The sequence below is a fragment of the Lytechinus variegatus genome, chromosome 1 (assembly GCF_018143015.1).
Source record: "Lytechinus variegatus isolate NC3 chromosome 1, Lvar_3.0, whole genome shotgun sequence".
In the NCBI taxonomy this organism is placed as follows: domain Eukaryota; kingdom Metazoa; phylum Echinodermata; class Echinoidea; order Temnopleuroida; family Toxopneustidae; genus Lytechinus; species Lytechinus variegatus.
This window is the reverse complement of record NC_054740.1, coordinates 68543924-68565759: the sequence shown is the minus strand read 5'-3', so window position 1 is coordinate 68565759 and position 21836 is coordinate 68543924. Positions and strand designations below refer to the sequence as shown.

The 21836-nt window shown below is 35.8% G+C and overlaps 1 long non-coding RNA gene across 3 annotated transcripts; it reads left to right on the top strand.

Annotated features, from left to right (window-relative positions):
* Positions 1-7033: 7033 nt before the first annotated feature.
* LOC121420974 lies at positions 7034-20547 on the top strand. 3 transcript variants are annotated; one of them, XR_005970916.1, is made up of 7 exons: positions 7034-7098; positions 12783-13188; positions 13907-14106; positions 15332-15413; positions 16494-16565; positions 17437-17600; positions 18242-20547. It is a non-coding gene; the product is annotated as an uncharacterized LOC121420974 (long non-coding RNA). The 3 variants fall into 3 exon arrangements; XR_005970914.1 differs by lacking the exon at positions 7034-7098 and adding an exon at positions 9616-10066; XR_005970915.1 differs by lacking the exons at positions 7034-7098; positions 15332-15413 and adding an exon at positions 9617-10066.
* The last annotated feature ends 1289 nt before the right edge of the window (positions 20548-21836 follow it).

Below are 21836 nucleotides of genomic sequence, written 5' to 3'. Positions count from 1 at the left end.
TGACCTGGAGATGATCCTATATTGCAAAATTATTAACAGAAATGGAATCAACATACAAAATAAATCACGAAAAGAGGGATTATTCATGATTCTGGGACAAAAACATGAGAATTAATAAAAGAAATGAGTATTCTTATTGATATCCCTTTACATTAGTTCTAACACGAATAAGCCTCGGAAAGTAATTTTTCAAGATGGCGGGTGGCGGCCATCTTGGATTTGATCTGAAGATTATCCATTATGCAAAATTACAGCATGAATTGAATCAACATACCAAATGACTTACGAATAGAGTTATTATTCATGATTATGGGGCAAAGAGTTCAAAAGTTGATATTTCAAGATGGCGTCATATGGCGGCCATCTTGGATTTGACCTGAAGATAACATTATATTGAAAAATAGAAAGCAGAAAGAGATTCTGCACACCCCAAAACCCCTAAACAGAAGTATACTCGTCATTCTTGGGCAAGGGGATCAAAAGTCAATTTTTCAAGATGGAATCTGGCGGCCATCTTGGATTTGACCTGAAGATGACCTTATATTGCAAAAATGATTACAGAAATCGGTTCTACACATCTCTAAACCCCTAAAACGAGTTATTACTCATCATTTTGTGGACAGGGGTTCAAAAGTTAGGTTTTCAAGATGACATCTGGCGGCCATTTTGGATTTATGCAAATTAGCAAAATTGCCCAAACGGCAACTTTTGGCAACCAAGCTGAATTTGTTCTAGGACCCCATAGGAACACGAATCAGGAAAAAAAACTTCATCGGAAAGAACATTTCTAGGTTGGTGTATTGAGCCTATGAGACTGTCAAATCGACTATTAGCTTAAATATCCATGAGGATGGTGGTGTCAAAGATCATCATATTATATTTCACATTTTAATTATCGCGAAATCAGGCGAGACTTATGGTTCGCAACCCACCTTGTTTTATCTAAATATGTTATCTTTTAGCATTTAACATTTTTTTCATATAAGAATGGTCGGAAATCAAAGGGGGGGGGGCGCGTTCCCCCTACCAAAAATAGTAGGGGGGACACATTATCAAATGTCCCCCTACTATTTTTGGTATTTTATGATGGAGAAAAATAAATCATGGCACATTCGAAATATACATGTATTTTGGACTAAATGACCTTATATTTTAAAAATCTTTTTTATTCTTCTTTTTTTGGTCAAATTTTCCAGAGTGAATAAAATAAGATGAGGGCAAGACGTGGAAAATAAAAAGAATCTTTCATATAGTTATACAGTGCGTCCCACAAGAAACGAAACCGAGATTTATCGATGATTTATCATAACTTAATCACAAATGCAATGACGAATGACCTACCATTGTAAAGATTAGAAAATCATGTTTGTAAAAGGTTCAATATCTTATCTTTAATTTGACACCTCAATTACAGAAAATGGTCGAGAAATAACAAAGTTCTGGTTATTTGAAATAAGGCTTGAATTTCAATAATTTTATAAAATAAAGAGGTTTTACAGGCTTAGCGTTCAAACTCAATCGACACTCCCGTTTTGTTGACGATCAGCCATGCATTAATTCTTTTGTTAACCATGCGATAGCTTATGTGGGAAACCGGTGAAACACGTTTATTTAATGAAATTATGGAAATAAAAGCATTGTTTCGAGGGAACATAATTTCTATACTTCTCGATCATTTTTTTGTGACTAAGGTATCAAATAAACGAGCGGATATTGAACTTTTTAGGCATGTGATTTTCTTTTTAAAATTCAGATACCCCCCGCCAAATGAGTTTTTGGCATCCTCTCTTGAAATTAGTTTTGCTCACTCATGCGTGAATAAAGAATAATCTAAGTAATGTCGGATGAAAGACGAGATTCTAAGCTTTACATTGGTAGGTCATTTGTCAATTGTATTTGTGATTACGTTATGAAAAATCATAACCATGATAACTTAATCTCCGTTTCGCTTTTTCTGGGACGCACTGTATCAACTTTTCGCTCGCGCTTCGCGCTCGCATTGCCTGTTAGGTGATTGTTCAATATGGAGCTTCAATATAAAGTTTGAAAGTCAATATACATTACACATTTCACCTCGGAAATCGAACTTTCATTATCTTGTGTGATTTACAAACTGAATTTTAAAAAGTTCTGTACAAATGACAGCTTTATGGTCTGAATATTGACATTTTCTCCTCGCGCTGAGCGCTCGCAAGTTTCGATTGATTAAGTACCTATCATTTTCATGTATTCCATTTAGTTTGAAAAATATCCCTTTTCAAGTCTGATTATCAAAACAAATCAGATAGCGCTACTCGCTCGCATTTTGATTAGCGAGTTATTATGTCTCAATAATGATTTTCATGACAATTTATCAAAGATTTTGGCTCGCGATTTGCACTCGCAATAATGGTAATGTTTTAATTGATGCATTCTATTCATAATTACAAAAGTGCTTGAAATGTCCAGTTTTCAGGCCAAGTATCATTAGATTTCTCGCCCTCATTAGGCATTAATAAATAAGATATCAATTTAATGATGAAATTCATCCCTTTTGTTATTTCTTGCACTTAGCAAGAGGAATAGGAAGATAGTCATCATTTCATATGACAAGTCCTAAGGATGTCCCGTTCCTAAGTCAAAACTCAAATCATAATGAAAAATGTCAGCTCTTTAAGTGCGATCCATATCCACCTCACAATTTTCCTACAAAGTGCTTGAAATATATACCGGTAGCTGGACTTTTTTCCAGATCGGAATATCAAATAGTTTAAGCTCGCGCTTCGCGCTCGATTTGATTTTTCATGATAAAAAATGTGCAGAATGCCTGGATTCTATAAGTCTTAATTTGAAACACGTGCATGTTTATTCAGATATTAAATCATTATCCAGTTTCAGATTACAATATAAAAAATCTTCTGCTCGCGCTTAGTGCTCGCATTATTAATGCAGAAAGATCCCCTATCATCCTTTTTATGATTTACAAAACATGAATAGAGTGTCCCGTTTACAGGTCTAAATCTCGAATTTTTTCTGCTGGCGATTCGCTTGCTTCAGTCTTGCGATTCGCGCTAGCATCATTTGATTGTTGAAATATGTAACGTCTTCATGGCTAAGTGCAAGCAGTCCTTAACAAGTACCTTTTCGATCAGTTCAAATTAAACGTATATAGACATTTTCTGGCTGCACTTTGCACTCGCATCATTTAACGTGAGGAAGACCCCCAATTACTCATCCTTTTCATATTTTACAAAACATGAATAGTGTCTCGTTCTTAGGTCTAAATCTCAAAATTTCCGCTCGCGTTTCGTGCTCGCGTTATTGTTTAGTTAAATACATGTTATGTTTAAGTTACAAAAAGTGCTTAGAATTTCCATTCTATAGGTGAAAATTTCAAAACATTTCAGCTCGCGCTTCGCGCTCGCATTATTTGATTGTTGAAATATATAACATCTTCATGGCTAACTGTAGGCAGACTTTAACAAGTACCATTTCCAATAGTTCATTTCTGCTCGCACTTTGCGTTCGCAGTAATTATTTCGTTCCTAGTTCCAAATGAACAAGGATTCGTTCATTTTGAAAAGATTTATTGTTACATGTCTTTTTCGGAATAACAAACATTGCCTAGAATGTTCAAATTTTAGGGAAAAATTACATAAAATTTCCACACAGAAAATTTTGCTCGCGCTTCGAGCTCGCATTATATAAATAAGGATTATGATATTATGTATTTATGTTGATTTATAAGAATAAAGCTAAGAAGTGACCATGGGACTACCCCTTCAATGAAAGAAACAAAAATCATCTTCGAGCGGCCGATTGGGGATTAACATTGGGCTGAAAAAATGCCCCCTATCCTATCAGTAAGGGCTGGGTCCGCCCCTGTGGTCCCCCTTCCTTTCGGGACAGATTTCCGCCCATACATCAGTAAGAAAAATAATTGTCAACCTAAGCTAGGAGATATCCATTATTAATGGAAGAGCTTGTAATCTATTAATATTATTTCATTATGTGTAATAAAGTTAATGGTGTATTAAGACATGAATACTATTGTCAAGGGGACAAATTGTCAAATTGTGTGCTTGACAGAAAAAATGTTAATTCCAACAGAAGGATTTATGTCTTTCAAAGGCACCACCTTTGTAGCCCACAACAAAAGGATTTGGTCAAACTACAAGCTATCCAATTAATAATACGAAATTCGTATTCAATATCCTTGCTTGGACTGACAATTCTTGTCTTTACTTATGAAAAAACATAAAGATATATACATATTTATGTAAAAAAAATCAATACTAAAAGAAAACATAAAAAACACAACAAAACAATTTAAGTAAATGAGATTTGTAAATGGAGTTTGACAGCAGAGATAAGGAAAAGATTAAAAGGAAGTTTGCTGATAGCAAGAAGTCTGATGATCATATATTTTCTCATTTACTGCCATTTGGCGCAGGCTTTTTTTTAACCCCTCACAAATGTGTTCCGTGTTCGCTCAAGCATGAACGAAACTGATATCTTTTAGTGGCATTTAATCATGGGTGTCGATCGGTATTCTTGGTTGGGGGGGGGATGATTGACACAAAAGTTCTTGTGGATGGGGATCTTACCCCCACTAAAATCGCAAAGTTAGGACATTTAGAAGAGGTTGATATGCATGGTGTTCTTGGAAATTCCTTCATTGTTGTAGTGTAGTGTACTTTTATTTTTTTTTTGGAAAATTCAATTTGTGTTACAAGTAAGCCTATCCTTTTTTCAGATTGGGGGGGGGGGCAAAATCACGAATCAACGTTCCAAAGGCGCTCGATCACACAAAACGAACAAACCTACCCACACCCCCACACACATAGGCTTATATCTATATATGACTCATGAGAAAGAGACGCATATCTCACCCTCATCAACAATGCGAGCGCGAAGCGCGAGTTGAAATCTAAACAGGAAAATGTACCTGTTTAGGTTTGTTTGTAGTAACTCATGAGGAGGATAGATACATGTATCTCATTAGAGAGCGAGCTGAAATTTCTTTATATTCTGACCTGAAAGCTTGATATTCTAAAAGATCATTGCAAATCGAAGCGGGAGCTCTTTTGAGGTTTAGAACTGAAAACGGGACATTCTATTCACGTATTTAATCATGAAAACTATGGGTTTTGGTACAAAAAAATGATGCGAGCGCGAAGTGGGAGCTGAAAATTATTATATTCCAATCTGAAAAGCAGACACTTTGAGCACGATTTTAAATCAAAATCGAGTTGGTACATATATCTCAATCTCGCTTGCTGATTTCAGTGTAGCATTACAATCTTATTTTATTTTTTTAGCTGCACATGCGAAATTATTGGGGGGCAAAACGATATGTTTGCCTCCCCCATATTTTCATTGGTGGGGCGATCGCCCCCTGCCCACCTAGGATCGACGCCTCTCTGTATGCAACTTCTCTCTTAATATAACCCGACTGGCAATATCTTTTTTCTTCTTAATGCATGATGATAAAATGCAGATTCGGACCAATTAAGACTAGCACAAATTACAAACTGTGTGGCTTCTCGTGCGCCATCGGGCTTACCGTCATTCCTTAGACGACTTATCTTGCCACCCTTTTACTCCCGTTTATTTTTCCACCCTTTTGAATTAATTGATTTATTAAAATCAATTTATTCACCACTGATGGGATGGAACACCCTATCAATAAAAGTTGTTTTTCATTGGGGTCCTTTTATGTCATGTGTTTAAAAATATCATATACATAAACATTTCATTCTTTTTCATCTTGAACCTCCACCCATCTGTTTAATAGTCCTGAAAAGAATGTTTTTATTTAATAACAATATACACAAATTGCGAGGGAAACAAACTGATTGATGGCATACTATAATCATCACTATAATCATCATGATCAAACTTTTCATTTTTTTCATCATCATTATTATTTTTCTACCCTAAATTATTGGGGGGATGATAATACAGGCCATACCCCCTATTGAAATATAGGGGGGTATATATCCCCCCATCCCCCCGTGATCGACACCCATGCATTTAATAGATAAGACTTCAGATCATCTTTTAACAACATAGACATCATAATTTGAAAAAATGATAGACTTTCAAAACTGTCCCGGTTTTTTTTTATACGCACTGTATCATACAACTTGCTGCAACAAATTACGTATAGCAAAAGATAAACAAAATTATCAAAGATCATAACAATATAACAATATATGACGTCAATGAACATAACTTCAACAAAATCCGAGAAAACGAATAGATTACATTCACTTAGTAAAAAGTCCACCGTCACAAAAAGAAATATGAAAATATCGCGTACAATTTAAAATGGGGAAAGCGAGGCAGAATGTACAGTTGACAGGAATGGAAAAGAGGAAAGAAAAACTGTATGTAGAAACTTGGATATCAATATACACAATAGGTGAAAGACAGGAGTAGGAGAAAAGTATAGGGAGAATGACGAGAGCGAGAAGAACAAAGTGAGAACTACACGTAAAGCGGTAGAGCAAGGAGAATCGGAAGACAGTAATCTATGGTAATAACACAAACGAGAGAAAGTTCATGGAGTTAAGTAGTTGAATGAAGAAATGTGAAAAACAATGTAACTATACAACCATAAGTGGACAAGAGAAAAAGAAGAAGAGGAAGGAAGGAAGGAAGGAAGGAAGAGGGAAGAGGATGAAGTAGTTTTAGGGGGAGGGACATTGGCGGCGGAAGCAAAAAATTTTAGGAGGGGACAACCCAAAAAAAAAAAAAAGGTTCTCAACCCAAAAATTATAGGGGGGACGTAGGAAAATAAATTGACAAGCAAAAAAAAAAAAAAAAAAAAAAAAAGGTCATCAACAACAAATTTAGGGGGGGAACGTCCCCCCCTCCTCAAATTTAGGGGGGGACACGTCCCCCCCGTCCCCCCCGCTTCCGCCGCCTATGGGGAGGGATAATAAACGATAAAAAAATATATAATGTATTGGGGAAAAAATAGCAGTAAAACCGCATATAATTGCATTTGTCTTAGTGTTGCTGCCATCTACGGCCTTGGTATAATAACCGCCAGATTTAAGAAATTGCAGGAACAGTAAACGTTTGCTTGTAAAATACCGGAATAATTTAGAGGTGAGTGCAGGTTTCGTATTCTTGCATAGTGGACGATTCGATAATGGAACTTGTTGGGTGATGATAAGTGGCATGATTGGTTTATGTTTCTTGTATTTTATGCCCGGGATCGAAAATCGCTGGACCCGGGTCGAGTCTGTGTCTGTCTGACTGCCGGGGCGGAGTCGGGGAGCACCGCCGGCACCCGGCCACCGCGCCGTCGAAGACTGTGAAATTTGCCCGTGCGGAGTGCGTAGACAGGAATATTGTCGTTTTTCTGGGGATTTATTAGCCAGGAGGCTTCTAGAGAATAAAAATCACTTACTATCGTATGCTTACTCTTAATGAAACAAGCGTCTGTATCGTGGGTGAAGAACAATGAATAGAAAACAACAACTAACAAGACATGGCTTCGTCATGTTCGTAAACATCGGGCAAGCCAAGTCTCTTCCGTCTTTTCAATTCATGATATTTTTCTCATTTTTTTTATGAATTCTAGTTAAAAAATAAATCCATAGTGTAGAAATGTTGGAAATGAAGTTGTATTTCTTGTACATGAATGATTTAGGTCAAGATCTTTTAGAAAGAAGAAATCTCGGGTCGGGGCGAAAATTTCAGGTTTTTTGGTGGTAGGCCCTAGCCCTAGCCTACATGTAGGCTAGGGCTAGGCCAGGGGCACTCACACATTGTACGAGTTTAGTATGTACTAACCTCGTACAATAGACCTTATTTGACCCTGGAATTCGAAGTAGTCAGCAAACATCGCTTCATTGCTGAAGTAATATTTGCCGAAACTCCTCGCTACGCACCGGGGCTCTTGCCGGTAAGTAGCAATAGTTTATTAAATATGAAAATAATAATAAAATAATAATCATTAAAAAAAGGAAATTTCGCTTACCTCGGCCTCGAAAGTTACTTCGCTTGTCTCTTCCACGGAAATACAAGGAAGGCCGTTGGTGGCGCTAATAATTTCACAACCTTGATTCAGCTCCTCGGTAATTTTATAACTGTATCTAAATTCTTTGAATGCGCAATCCTTATGATTAATTTACTAATTATGGGCACCAATGAATGAAATACCTTCAAAAACATAATTAAAGATTATTATTGGTGATGATAACACTTATTTGCAATTAATTTAAAAAGATGACTGATAAAAAAAAATGAAAATAATATACGTGCCTGGAAAGAAACCAGCAGTACAAGCTTTGACGAACGTCAATAATACGTATACGGTATACCAAAGTCTATACAATGAAAAGATTGGACACTTCACGGACTTTGCGTAATGCCTTGCGTCGATATGCGTGTAAAATAGTGTAGGTGCCTATTCTTTCCCTTGTCCTGTCTTTGATATGAATATAAATCGCGCGCCCTCTTCAGGAGAAAATTGATATCAACGCTGACTGATTTCTATCTCCGTGAAATCTTCACTAAAGATCAAGAAAATATACATATTTTTAGAAAGAAACTTCAAGGAGAAGTCACGGAAGGATCTAAATGATTCGGTAAGTGTCATAGCAGAATGTGATACATAAAATTTTAACTTATATCTTATGTGGGCAAAAGCCCAGCAAAGTTGAACTGCGTCGTGTGTGTCGCGTGCATGCATACGCCTGATATTCCTTCGCATGCGAGATGCTTTGAACCCATGGGTGGGCCAGGGGCCTACACGAAAATAGAAATGAAGACCTGGCTTCGTTGAGAGTAACCTTACGTTAGTAAATGATTTTTACTCTCTAGAAGCCTCCTGGCTACCCAAAACCTGAAAATTTCGCCCCCGAGATTTCTACTTTCCTTCTAAAATCAAGATCTAACTTTGTTAATCATGGGATACCACTTCATTTCCAACATTTCTATGACTATCAATTTTATTTTTAAACAAGAATTCATCAAAAAATGAGAAAACTATAATGAAAAGACTGAAGAGACTTGCCTGATGTTGATGCCGCCATCTTGTTTTCTATTGTTCTTCGCCAACGTTACGCGACGCATGCGTAAAAATGTGAAAAAAAATAAGGTTTCTTACCTAACTGATGCCGCCTAGACCCCTCGATCCACATGATGATGTAAACAACGGAAATACAATAGCGTCAACCTTTGAAGTGCTTGTATTACATTCTTCTGGCTAGCAATGACGTTTTGACAAACAATTTTTAGAAAAAAATTATTATTTCACAAATCATGTAATTAGGTCTATAAATAATTGTTATAATACTAATTGTTTATAATCACGTAATGAATTTTAGTATTTGTGAAATAATAATTTTCAAATCTAATCAGTTTGATACATGTGCCAAAATGATGCAGCATACAGATAGTCAACAGTGAGAAAACCACAGATGATTTTGACAAGTATTAGAGGTGAAGTAAAAACAAAAGATGTGGGAGGGAGTGTTAATGTTGGCACGAGACAGACAATGCAATGGCACGAGTGGTTGGTTAATGGACAGGACACTTCTGACAAGGGTTATTACGAATATCACGAATGGGTTACTGACGGTACAAGAAAGCGACAACTACTTACTCCTCGCATACACACACAGCACATACACAGACTTAATGTACATGAACATAGATAAATACATAAACTAATACACAATTTAATACACAAAGGCTACTATAAGTACATGGCCCAATTACTACTGAGGTGTACCCCAGATGAAGTTTTGCTTGAAAAGTCTAACTTCATGGCGGAAGTTGCAGCACTGCTCTGAGAAGCTAAGTAACAAAGGTAATGGTTTCATTTCTCCTGGTACTCTTCCTTTGAAACAGAACTGTAGGATCACTGAAGCAGACTCAGCAGCCTAAAGCCACACACACTGAAATTCAAGTTTGCTATCTGCCTGGTGACTGATCCTTTGGTGCCAGGGGCAACGTGGCCCTGAGGGTGAGCTAGAAGAGGTGTGTCTACGTCTGGATCTTTACAGGATGGTTCTAGAACCTGACATGAGAAAACTAGAAATTGAGCTGAAAGCTACATGTCCAGGTACGGAACTGCCTGTAAATCTTCTGTCAGATAATTGTGGACAAGGGAATATGTGGTGAGGAGGAACATACTCATGTATGTGAAGATGGGAAAAGAATGTCTTGTAATACCTTGCTCACAAAATAAAAAAGTAATCAGAAAAAAAAATATTCATAAAAAGGGAAATAAAGAAAAGGAGGATGCATTATAAGGTTATTTAATGTATCCAATTGCATGTCCAACCTGTATGGAATAAGTTAACTGGGAATTCTCACCTTTTGAAATGTATACATTGATCTCTGTGAAAAAAAAATCTATTACTGTATATGAATAGCTTGCCCAATTTTGTTTCCAACCTTTACAAAGCACAAAAAAGAAATCTTGATTTTTTTTAAGTTTGGCTTCCTATTATGAGATTATATTCTACCCTGAGAATCTTTGTTTTCAGGTTTACATATACAGTACATAGTATCAAGTTTGGAATTGTATCATTCATGTATTTGCAGGAATATAAGAGATTCAGAAAAAGAATCTTGGAGATGCAGAGAGATGCATCTCCAAAATATGACCATGGCATTGAAAGTTTAAAAATATACATGTATTTTTGTTATTTTTGCCAGTTTTGATGGTGATTTTACTGTTTAATCATGGTTTTTGGCTAGCTTTATGAGTTGGGCCAGTTTTGTGTGACATGTGTTCGTGACAAGATAATTGCGTCCTTTTTTGAGCCAAGGATAAAGTATTATTGATGTACCCATCAACTTTAAAAGTGCCATTTTTTAATTCCTCTCAGTCTCATTCAGTGTTTTTCATACATATACAGGTATGTAACATTTTATGGTCTAAGGCAGCGCTTCTCAACTTTTTTTACTCGAGGACCTCTTTGACTCTCAATTTTTTTTGAGGCCCACCTACCAAAATGTTAAGAAAGCGATATGACTACTTGTCTCGACTCAAAGATAGACAATGATTATAATGAGCGTATATTAGTGCGTATAACTTTCGGTAGCCCTGCCTTTGAGCCCCTCCTCCAAACGTACACAACCATGACAACATAGCAACTTAATAACAAGAATGCTGAATACCTTCAACATTCGACACACATTGCTTATGATTTTGCGTCACTGACTGTCATGATGAGTCCAAATTTAGTGTATTCAGGGTCATATTTCCTTACAGTTACATTCAGAGACTTTTCAATTTGTTTTCTCCCTCGCCCTTTTTAAATCGCTTTTAAAAAAAGGTCCATTTTGATGAAAGTATGTTTTCGTGAAATTTGAACACCAAGCACTAAAGCAAGTTCAAAACAAACAGTTCAAGAATTTACTGCATTTGCAAAGGTCCGGTAAATGGGTGACAATTAAATAAATTCTACACAATAGCCTACGCAAACATGATAAGGTTCACATCAAAGTTAGATGAAAACATCATAATCTGTATGCATATTGCAACAGGCATAAAGCATGCTTTACCTTTAATTGTTTGACCCACGTAGACCGATCAAACATAACATATTTGGGCTGTTGGACAGGTCTAGGTCTGTGAAACATCCTATAGTTTTCTCCCATTTTTTCCTTCCTCTGGAGCTTCTCGCGGCCCACTGTTTGAGAAGCGCTGGTCAAAGTTAATCAAAATTTTGCACAAGCCTCTTTAGACATGATTTTCATGATAGAGTATTTCTAGATATGGTCCGAAAATTGTATCCTTTTGTACCAATATGCATTTTAAAACACTCGAAATCATACAAGAAATAGAAATTTAAACCATGAACTCATAAATGGTGAATTTAAAACAAAAAGAAATGCATCATCTGGCACCAAACTAGTATTTAACGCGACCTATCTGAATCTAACCAGGATAAAAATGATTGTGTCAGGACTCCAGGGTATGTAATCACACAAAACAACAGGAAAGTAATTTTGTGATAATCATACAATCAAGTAGACTAACATTTCATCAAGGTTATTAAGGATGTGATCCTTGCTGTGCATAGTGAATAGTCCAAATTGCATTACTTTAGTCCAATATTACTTTCAAAATCTTTTTGGTATTGCTGTATTGCTCTCATCATAAGCTTTATTTTGACACCAAATTCAACACTATATCTTGTATATCAGCAGAGAAAATTAAAGGAATATACCCCAAATTGTCATACAGATGTCACAACTCCACCTATTTACCGGCCTTATGCAGAACATGTGGCCTTTTTCCCTGGTAAATTCGAACATAATTTGAAAATGGGTTCATCACAATGATAGAGTTACAATGGTAGCACCAATGTCATTGGGTTCCAATTTACTATGTCTTTTTCCATCATGATGCCATAGTGTTTGCATCGTCTGAATAGCAGAGTGCAACAGACATCTGTGCTAATGTCATCAACATTGCAATCTTAACTAAGGTTTTGATATGCCATAACTTTGTAAGTACATGGATCCAGTGCATGAAACTTCGATATAAGGTAACCAAGTATTACTGCTTGTCTTGCACATGTCTTACATGTAGGTCAAATAATCAAGGTTAAAGGTCATTTATGGTTAATGAACTTTGTACATATACCGGTACTTTATTATCATATGAATGGTGTTTTTGTGAATATTTATTCATCTTAGTTGTTTTCGAAATCAACACCGCTTTTATATTGAATCACATAATGCAAGCAAGACTGCCAGAGGTGTTCCACTTGTTCATATTAATTACCGAGAATTTTGTCTTGAATTTACGTTTCTTTCTGCAGCAAGCACAGACAGACATCCATCCAAGAGAGCAAAGCCCCGGAAGCGAAGGTTCATCTGACATAAGTCACCCAACAGGAAGCACGCAATATGGAGCTAGATCTGGTAGAAGTCATCATGCTGGAGGGATTCCATCACATTTGCTTCTGCGACAATTGCTCCTCTATGAATTCCACACATCCGACAAAAGACTAATTTAAACCCTGGATTTGACAGTACATGTATATGCTACCCTAATCCTAACATGAAACCTAATTGTAATCCTAATCCTAACCCTACATCATAGACAAAAATAAAGCTTGGAGCAATTGTCGCAGGAGCATATGTTGTGTCAACAATGGATGATGGATCTACAAGCAAGGGTCAAAGGTCAAGAAAATGCCCTGAATTATGCCACAAGATCCATTGGTAAGTTATGCAGTGTAATGATTATTATCTTTATGTATATATGGCATTTTAGCAGTGCATTAAAACTGCTTATATCATTATGAGGGATTTGTTGCTTTTATTAGTATGATTTGTTTGGTGGTCCCTGTGCCTGGGAGGCGAAAAGCGAACTGAATCACTATGGCCTACAGGATTCTCCTCCCAATTACTGATTTAGGGGGATGCAGGTGGACCACTATACTGGGGTTTACCCCTTCTCCTATATGAATAGTGCAGCGGGTTCTTAATGTGCAGAGGTGCTGACTCTCCTCTACACAGGACCTCCATTTTCTGTCCTATCTGTGCAATATAAGAGCATATTGCACAATGTGCCAAATTATGACGTATTTCTATATTTTCATTCTGCTGTGTACATGTACGTTACTTTGAGAAAAAAAATGATATTTTCTTCAATGTCTTATGTTTGACATGGTTATTGGATGTCACTAATGATAGTAAACAATAGTTTACTAGGAGTTGCAAGTCATGGTCGAAGCTCATTTGAGTTCAATGAACTTTGGGACTCATGATCATCTTTGAAAAATTTGAAAATTTTTCCATCTACAGTCCTACATATATTGAATGACATAATGCAGGCGAGAAATGCATTTGACTTGTTTTTGTAAGGGACTGTAGTGTAAGTATTAAAGGGAAAATAATCTGTCCACTTCCTAACCTACCTATATCTCACTTTTTCCAGATCTCTTTTGATGAACGCACAGCTACCAGATTGCAAGGATGGCAACGTCACATCGTTCTCGAGGCGACGGATGATGACAGATGCTATCTTCTATCAACAAGAAGCTGCATCAGATGACAAGGATTACTAAGAAGCTGCTCTACCTCTGCTGTTCCCTACCAAGAAAATGTAACTTCCAGTATTTGGTTCAAGGCCAGAAGGTATGAAAAATCATTATTTGCAACTCAAGATCAATGATGCAAGGTGCACACTACACAACACACACTACACTACACATTACAACCTATAATTCCAAATTTCAATCAATCGTGAACCTTCTAATATAATTCTACTTTTGACCTTCCATATTTTATCCAAAATGTGATTTATAGAAAAAAATTGGTCACATTTGGATCTAGTATTGTGCGGCTGGCTTAATAGACCATCAGAGATCGAGATCAGGGGCCTCTTGTGGAAAGAGTTGTGTTTAAATGTAAGTCGAAATATCACGCACAAGTCCTGAATAAGGCTGCTTCATTGGCTGAAAATCAAGTTGCGTAAGATTTTTTTGAGTTGCGTTTGATTGCAACTCTTTCTGCAACGGGTCCCTGGGCCCTTAAACATATAGCATAGCGATTGATCTATGGCAATATCTATGTTTTATTACATATGTTATGGTGTATGATCACTCATAAGATAAAGCCCATTATCAATAATTATTAAAAGCTTTATGTTATGGGCCATGATATGATCAAGATTGAGACTACTAAACGACTTTTCATAATGAAAGTGCAAATCCACCCCAATAAAAGCTTGATTTAAGTCAGATAAGGTCAATGCTGAAAAAAAATCATTATAGTGGGATGTTAAATAAGAAAGTTATGAAAGTTTTGCTTAATTTCACTAATCAGTTGAATGCACATAGAGTTACTTGTTTTTATATGTCTATATCAGAAATTGGAGGCTTTGTGACTCCAATTCCTTGAGCATCAGGTAAGAGCATTCATGAAATATCCAAAGTCAAGAAATAAATGTATTTTGAACAAAAAAAATCAGAGTTGCTTCATTTTGTCAGTGGATGGCACTATACAGCTTCAATTCAATATAATCAATATGGATCTAGAAATCTGTATTTAACATGAAGCTATTATTTGTACAGATGTACAGTATATAATTTTATTTCATTTTGGTGTGATCCGATGGCTGCGGGTTATATCTTTCTTGTCAAGTTCAATTTTCAAATACTTATTAGTGATTTCTGAAATGATATCCATATTTTCATCTGTTCTTTCCTGCATTCCATATATTCTCAGGCGATTCCGGCATTTGTTTTATTCCAGTTCATTTACATGTTGTTCCTCTTGAAGTGTTTTGATTTTCTTCTCAGATTTGTTGATCTTTTCTCTTACTTTGATTTTTCTTCCTTGGATTCCAAATCCATTTTAGTGCAGTATATTATATAGTTGCTGTGTGACTTTCTTGATAATGGCTTCTTTCACGGCATCGGCAAGGACTTTTAGAACTTCAGGTGAACACAAAGTGGTTTTAATCTTATTCAGATTCAATAATTAAACCGAGGAAATTTTATTTATCGGTAGTACCTGTTTGGGTGGGTTCAGTTGGTTGTCCAAAATCAGCCCTTTGTTCCTTGGCATAATGTCATTGACTTTGTCCCCTTATACCCCTTTCATAAACCCATCCTCCAATTAGCCGCCTAAGAGTATTGCGGATAATTCAATAAAAATTGCGTTCACAAACTCCGAAAATAATCTGCACTATTTTTACGAGCGCCTGTCCTGAAAAAGGCGGATAATCGTCATGGCAACGGCACACACCCCCTCCGATGCGGTTGCTTTGGAAAAGGGTGACCTTGTGACCGCACCATGGCAATTATCCGCATTACTTTCGAAATGCGTTCATAAAGTCAAAATCTGGTCCCGATGCTGCTATTATGCAGATAATTGCAGCATCAAAATAATGCGGATAACTCTGGTCCTCCTCCGAATTAACGACCAAATTATGCTGCTATTAGCCGCATAATTGGGTTTATGAAAGGGGTATTAGTTGCCTAGATATTTCTTCAACAAAATTCTCAGATTTGAAAATCCACACACTTATGGTAATTGTTTTAGCAGTAGTATGAGTTATATTCCAGTTTACATATGTTGGATCTGGAGAGTTTCAGCTATAACGGAACAAGATATTTGTATAGCTGGCTGCTATTGTGCATTAAGTCTTCCAGATGCAGATACAATTTTTTTTTTTCTGCTTTATTTGTTGTTTGTGATAGGAATCTAAACATTTCACTAGTAGCATCTCAGTCTGTTAAGTCAGGGGAGAGGGTAGTAATTATTTGATATTGTATTCCAAAGAGTATTAAATACAGGTTTATTGTGATCTTCCATTGGTGCTATATGCTGGAATGGATGACCTTCATGTTTTCAGTAATTTATAGCATGCCTTTTTTTTTTTTGACATACGGACCCATCCACATATGTATTTCATCTTTGGATTCTTATAATATGTCTTTAACCATATTTCTGCAATGAAGGCGTAGCTACATATTCTTTTGTTATGACTTATATTGTATTCTTTTTTTTGTTAACAGGACATCCCATGAAGAGGATCAGATCATGAGTGTCAACAATGAAATTCAACTGAATATGGTTTCAAATGAAAGGTGAGTTTCCTATGATTTCTTGTGGGGATTAGAATAAATCAAAATTTTGTATAGAACTAGGCCTCAGTCTTAACTTTTTTTTCTGGTGCTCGCCAGTGATATTCAGAATAGCCTGGTGGACTGATCTGGGGAGCGTTTCATCAATATTTTCATCTGACAAGTTGTCAGATCTGACATCTTTCCTTGATTCTGATTAGCTGAAAGGCACTGTTCCTATGGTAACTCTCAGATAAACTGGTACTTTGCGGATAAAATGTCCGACAAGTCCTTTCATGAAACGCCCCCCAGTAGTATGTTATTTAAATATTGACAATTAATATGAATAAATTGCCTATTTTTTATATATATTTAGTATACATTTAGTATTAATTTCTTGCAATCCATGCATTTGACTATTCAGATCAATTAGCAATTAACTTTTTACCTCAAATCAGAAAAAACAGTCTAACAGTATTGAATTTACACCCTTTTCTCCCTCCAATTTTAGCATTAAAAGCTAATTAAATTTTCGGGAAAGTTGCAATAATGATTGTGAGATTTTTATTACTTTTAATATTTTGGAAAAATTCCACTGCAAATGATTTCTTGTCTGCAAATTATAACAAATAGCAAATGAAACTGTTGGGTCGGCAATATGTCTGTAGTCCCATACATACATGTATCTGTGTATAATGTATGTGACCCTCAAATTGAAGTACTTTTGTTTATCATTTGGATAATTCTAACTCAGAGCAAATTTCATCCGATCTTAGATGCATTTTGAGCATAATTTCACAATCATTTTGAGATATTACTTCCATTTTTCAAATTTATTATTATCATTTTTTAACAAGAAGTAAATTTGATCTTTAATTTATGTTTCTCTCTGCAGCAAGCAGAGTGCTATCCATGACATCATTACCCTAAAGGGTGGCCGAAAAGGAAGCATGGAACATGGAGCTAGATAGCAAAGAAGTCATCGTCATGATGGAGGATGAACTCAGCAAACTTGGGTCAAAGGTCAAGAAACTGCCTATCGATATGCCACCATGAGTGGTAAGTTGAGCAGTGTTTATGATTTTTTTATTTACATAGTGCATTTTGGCGGTTCATTGATTAAAAAATACTTAATAGTATACATGAATTGTCTGTGCAATATCAGAGTGTATTGAAGAATGCACCAAAATCTAATGAATTTTCCATATATAGTATATGTAACTATGCAATGTATACTAATCATGTGCATGTATGAATGTGTTATTCGGCTGCAGTGCATTTGGGGTTATTAGCATTATGCGACAAGCATAAGGTGTTTGTTCCGAGTGTTTTTGTGAATACCCAAGATACCTGCATCGTCATTCATATCACAAATTTGAAAATGTGTATTATATGCTGTAACTGGGTAAAGGATGTAGGCAATGATGAACTTGTACATGTATGCAATTGTATAATTCTTTCATCTTAAAGATTTAGAACATTTCAAATGAGGATCATGATAAGCACGTAGACAGCTTGTTGGAAATAAACAAAACATAAAAAACAAATAGGAGTTATAAATATAATAGAATAAAAATGCAATTGTAATGCACAAAATTTATGACATACATATCAAGGCTGCATGTATAAAGACTGTAAATACAACAAAGTGTGAAGAGGGAAATGCATCTATTTTGGTCTTTTTCATTTTACATATGCAGTGATGTCACTCAGTGTACAACATGGATCCACCACCTATCTGGTGCTAACCATCTTTGTAGCAGAAATTAGAGAGATAGTCTAGCAGAGACAAGGAGATGACACCAATCTTCAAGTCTTCATCTACACGGAATGCCTGGTGTGAACAGTTATTGGTCTTTGCGTGAAGTATGGTCAACATAAGAATGGCTTTGACACCAAACTCTTCATATTCACCTTCCATCTTGTTAGAGATAGTTTAAAGGGATTTGCTATCGACTCCAGTCATTATCTACACTCAGTGTCTGGTGTTAGCCCTATTCTAACTGGGCTTTTTCAGATTAAGTTTTTATTGGTACATGTAGAGTGTAGATGATGTTTGCTGTTATGTGTTTTGCTATGTGAATCATTACTTCCATGAATATCTAGAATATGATTAAACCTTTGTAGGTAATTTGGAAGGGGGGTGCCATCAGACTGAATTAAGTAATTATTTCAATTATTGAAGTCATTTTTGGGATCAAATATGTGTCTTGCATATATGCATTCACTACTGATGAACCCATTTTAGTATTTTGATATGTATTTACATATGTATTTACAATAACTTTTGTGTAGCTCTAAGGAGCAGGTCCAAGTTATTATTCTTTGCTCCTAGTTCAGAGATAGTATTAGGATATATACTTTACACCTTTATTTCAATGAAGTTTTTATTTGTGTTTATATTGAGCTGACTTATTTGCAAAAGTGGATCCAAAGGTTTCCCCCAGTGAGTTTTATCTGTAGCTTTTCACCCTGGATCTACTTGCCGTAGAAGTAGTTAGGATGGGGGAGGGGAGTGGATAGGGTTGGGCAGACTATTCTGCAAAAGTGGATCCAAAGGTTTTCCAGAGTTTTTCCCTATTGAGTTTTATCTCTGGTTTTTTACCCTGGATCTACTTGTCGTAGAACTAGTCGGGGGAGTGGGGGGGGGGTGGATGTCTTAAATATCATTTTTAGAGAATAAAAAATGTCATTACCTGTGTTTATTGTACCCTATGGGTAGACATTGTACCCTATGGGTAGAATATGAGATTAACATCAATTTACAAACTAATAGAAAAAAGTAAACTGTTCCTCATCAAAGAGCCAATTTTCAAACCATTCATATGCAAAACACTGGATGCAGTGATGCCTTCGTACCAAAGCTTGTATAACATTAGGTGAATTAAGCTTTGTTTACATTGTAGGTTAGGAAATCTGTATTGGTTATTGAGTCACATATTGGTTAAATTAATTTATATTGGCATTATGCAGAGTTGCCACCTTGAACTGATTTGCACTAACTAGTACTAAAAAATGAGAATAATGGTTTCATGCAAAAACTACTAAGTTTATTTTAATGTGTTATCCTATTGTATTTATTTGGAAATACAGATTTCCTCACCAAATACTGGTTGTCAGCTTTCAAAATACTGAAATATTCTTGTCCAGGTTGGCAGCTCTGATTATAAAGTCAGTTTTACAGTGCCTGACAAAATAATTTTTACACACTGTAGGGGGAATTAATGCTTGAATACACATTAAAATGAGGGTAATTAATGATTGGATATACACAACAATATTTTGGGAATTTTTGTTTGGGAATAATATTTTTACCTCCATTCACTTTAATTGGTTTCTGGAGGTGTTAAGTTTTCGGGTTGCCTGTCTGTTCTGTTCTATACTTGCAATAACTGAAGATTCGTGATAATTGAAAAATTGTATGAGAGATCAACTGCCAAATTGGTTGATTTATGTATATTGAAAGGGCAATAATCTGACAAGATTTTGGATCTGGTAGTCAAAGTTCACAGAGGTCATCATGTACCTGAAAATATTTTTTTCTCATTTAATGGTCAAACATTACTTGTGTACATGTATGCATACATGGGAGTGACAATGATCTGAATAGATTTTAGGGTCATGAGGTTCAAAGGTCACACAGGTCATTATGAACAGTAATATCTCATTCTTGCGATAACTATTAAACGTTGGGGTCATGAGAACAAACTATGTAGATCATTTTATACATTGTTCTCGCTTTCTGATGAAATATTTGAGTACATCTTCAATGTAGGCTCATGCACAGATATGTGAGAGGATCTTAATCAGATTTTAGGGTCATAAGTTCAGGGGCCATATGTCACAGGGGTCGTTAATTTAAAATATTAGAAGTTGGATGTATATTCTCGATCTGGCAATGGCAGTGGCATGAATTTTTAAGGGGTGTATTTATCTGTTTCAAATTTTGCAAAGTCCCACTAATATATATTCATGATTGCAGTCATGTGTTCCAGTACGGGGGGGGGGGGGGGGGGGGGGGGGTCTTAGTGAAGTATTAGTTTTTGAAAAGTTTTTACAAATGTCAGATCATTTTGAATTAATGAAAAGTTCATGAAATTAAAAGAATTCTTGGAAGTGTTCCACCAATATTCTAAACTGACTGAAACTCATGCTCAAGTCTAAATATGAACATGATAATTTGCAGTCTAATGGATTAATACATGTATGAAGTAGAGTGATTCTGATTCTGATCTTTTATTTTCCACACACAATTGGAAATGTAAGGCAATTTTTAGTCATACTTAAAAAATTTGTGAAACACCTCTTTGATTTGTCTCTTATGTCACATTTCTATGTCTAATAGCTTGGACCTGCTCTACTTGTAAATTAGGGACAGTGATACTCTGTTTACCAGTAAACTTGAATTAAACATTTAATCTGTTTTGGTTCTTTACTTTCTGTACTTTTCATGTAAAAATTCATTGAATTTACTTATGAAAAATGGAATTCATGTTTTGCAGTATAGATTTTCTATGACAATGGAATTTCCATTTTAGATCAAGTTTCAAACAGAGTTACAGGCTTCCAGAAACAGAAAATATTTTTTAAAACTAAAAATCATTGTCCCTAATTTCATCATGTCTGGTAGCCTGGACATACCCTATATGCATGTATGTAGTGTATAATTGTCTGTACTGTATACTTGCTTTGTATTCACAATTTTATTTATCTTTCTTGAAAAAAAAACATTGTAAGACCGGCAGCCAAGAAGATTCATTCAAGTTGGAGGACCAGAGCAGTTGACCTCATTGATTGCTGGGGTAGGCCCTAGTCCTCACAAACATGGCTTGCTGTCTGGTTTGAGCTGGGATCTTCCTGCCAGAATCACACAATATGTGACATCACTACCAAGAGATCTAGTTTTTCAGTGTGCAGAGGAGGGCACTAGACACTGCTGTGCATGGTATACAACCTCTCTGATTAATGTAAGTGCTTTATTGACAATATTAATGATATTTTTTGTAGCCTTGTGTATGTGAGACAATGCAATTAGTTCTCCAGCAATTATTACTGAGGGCAATAATTATTTTGGAAATATTGGGCAACAATTTTACCCACATTGGGCTTTTTATCTACGTTTTGCCTCGATAGCACTTTTAAATTTCAGGGCATTTTCTTTAATCATTGGACCGATATTCTTTTCATTGAAATCTAGCAAAACATTACCATTCCTGAAGGCAATTTGGGTAAATTTATAGGGACTTCAAAAATCCCCATCAATCTTTTCCAATTTCTCTGTATGTGTCTCAGTCT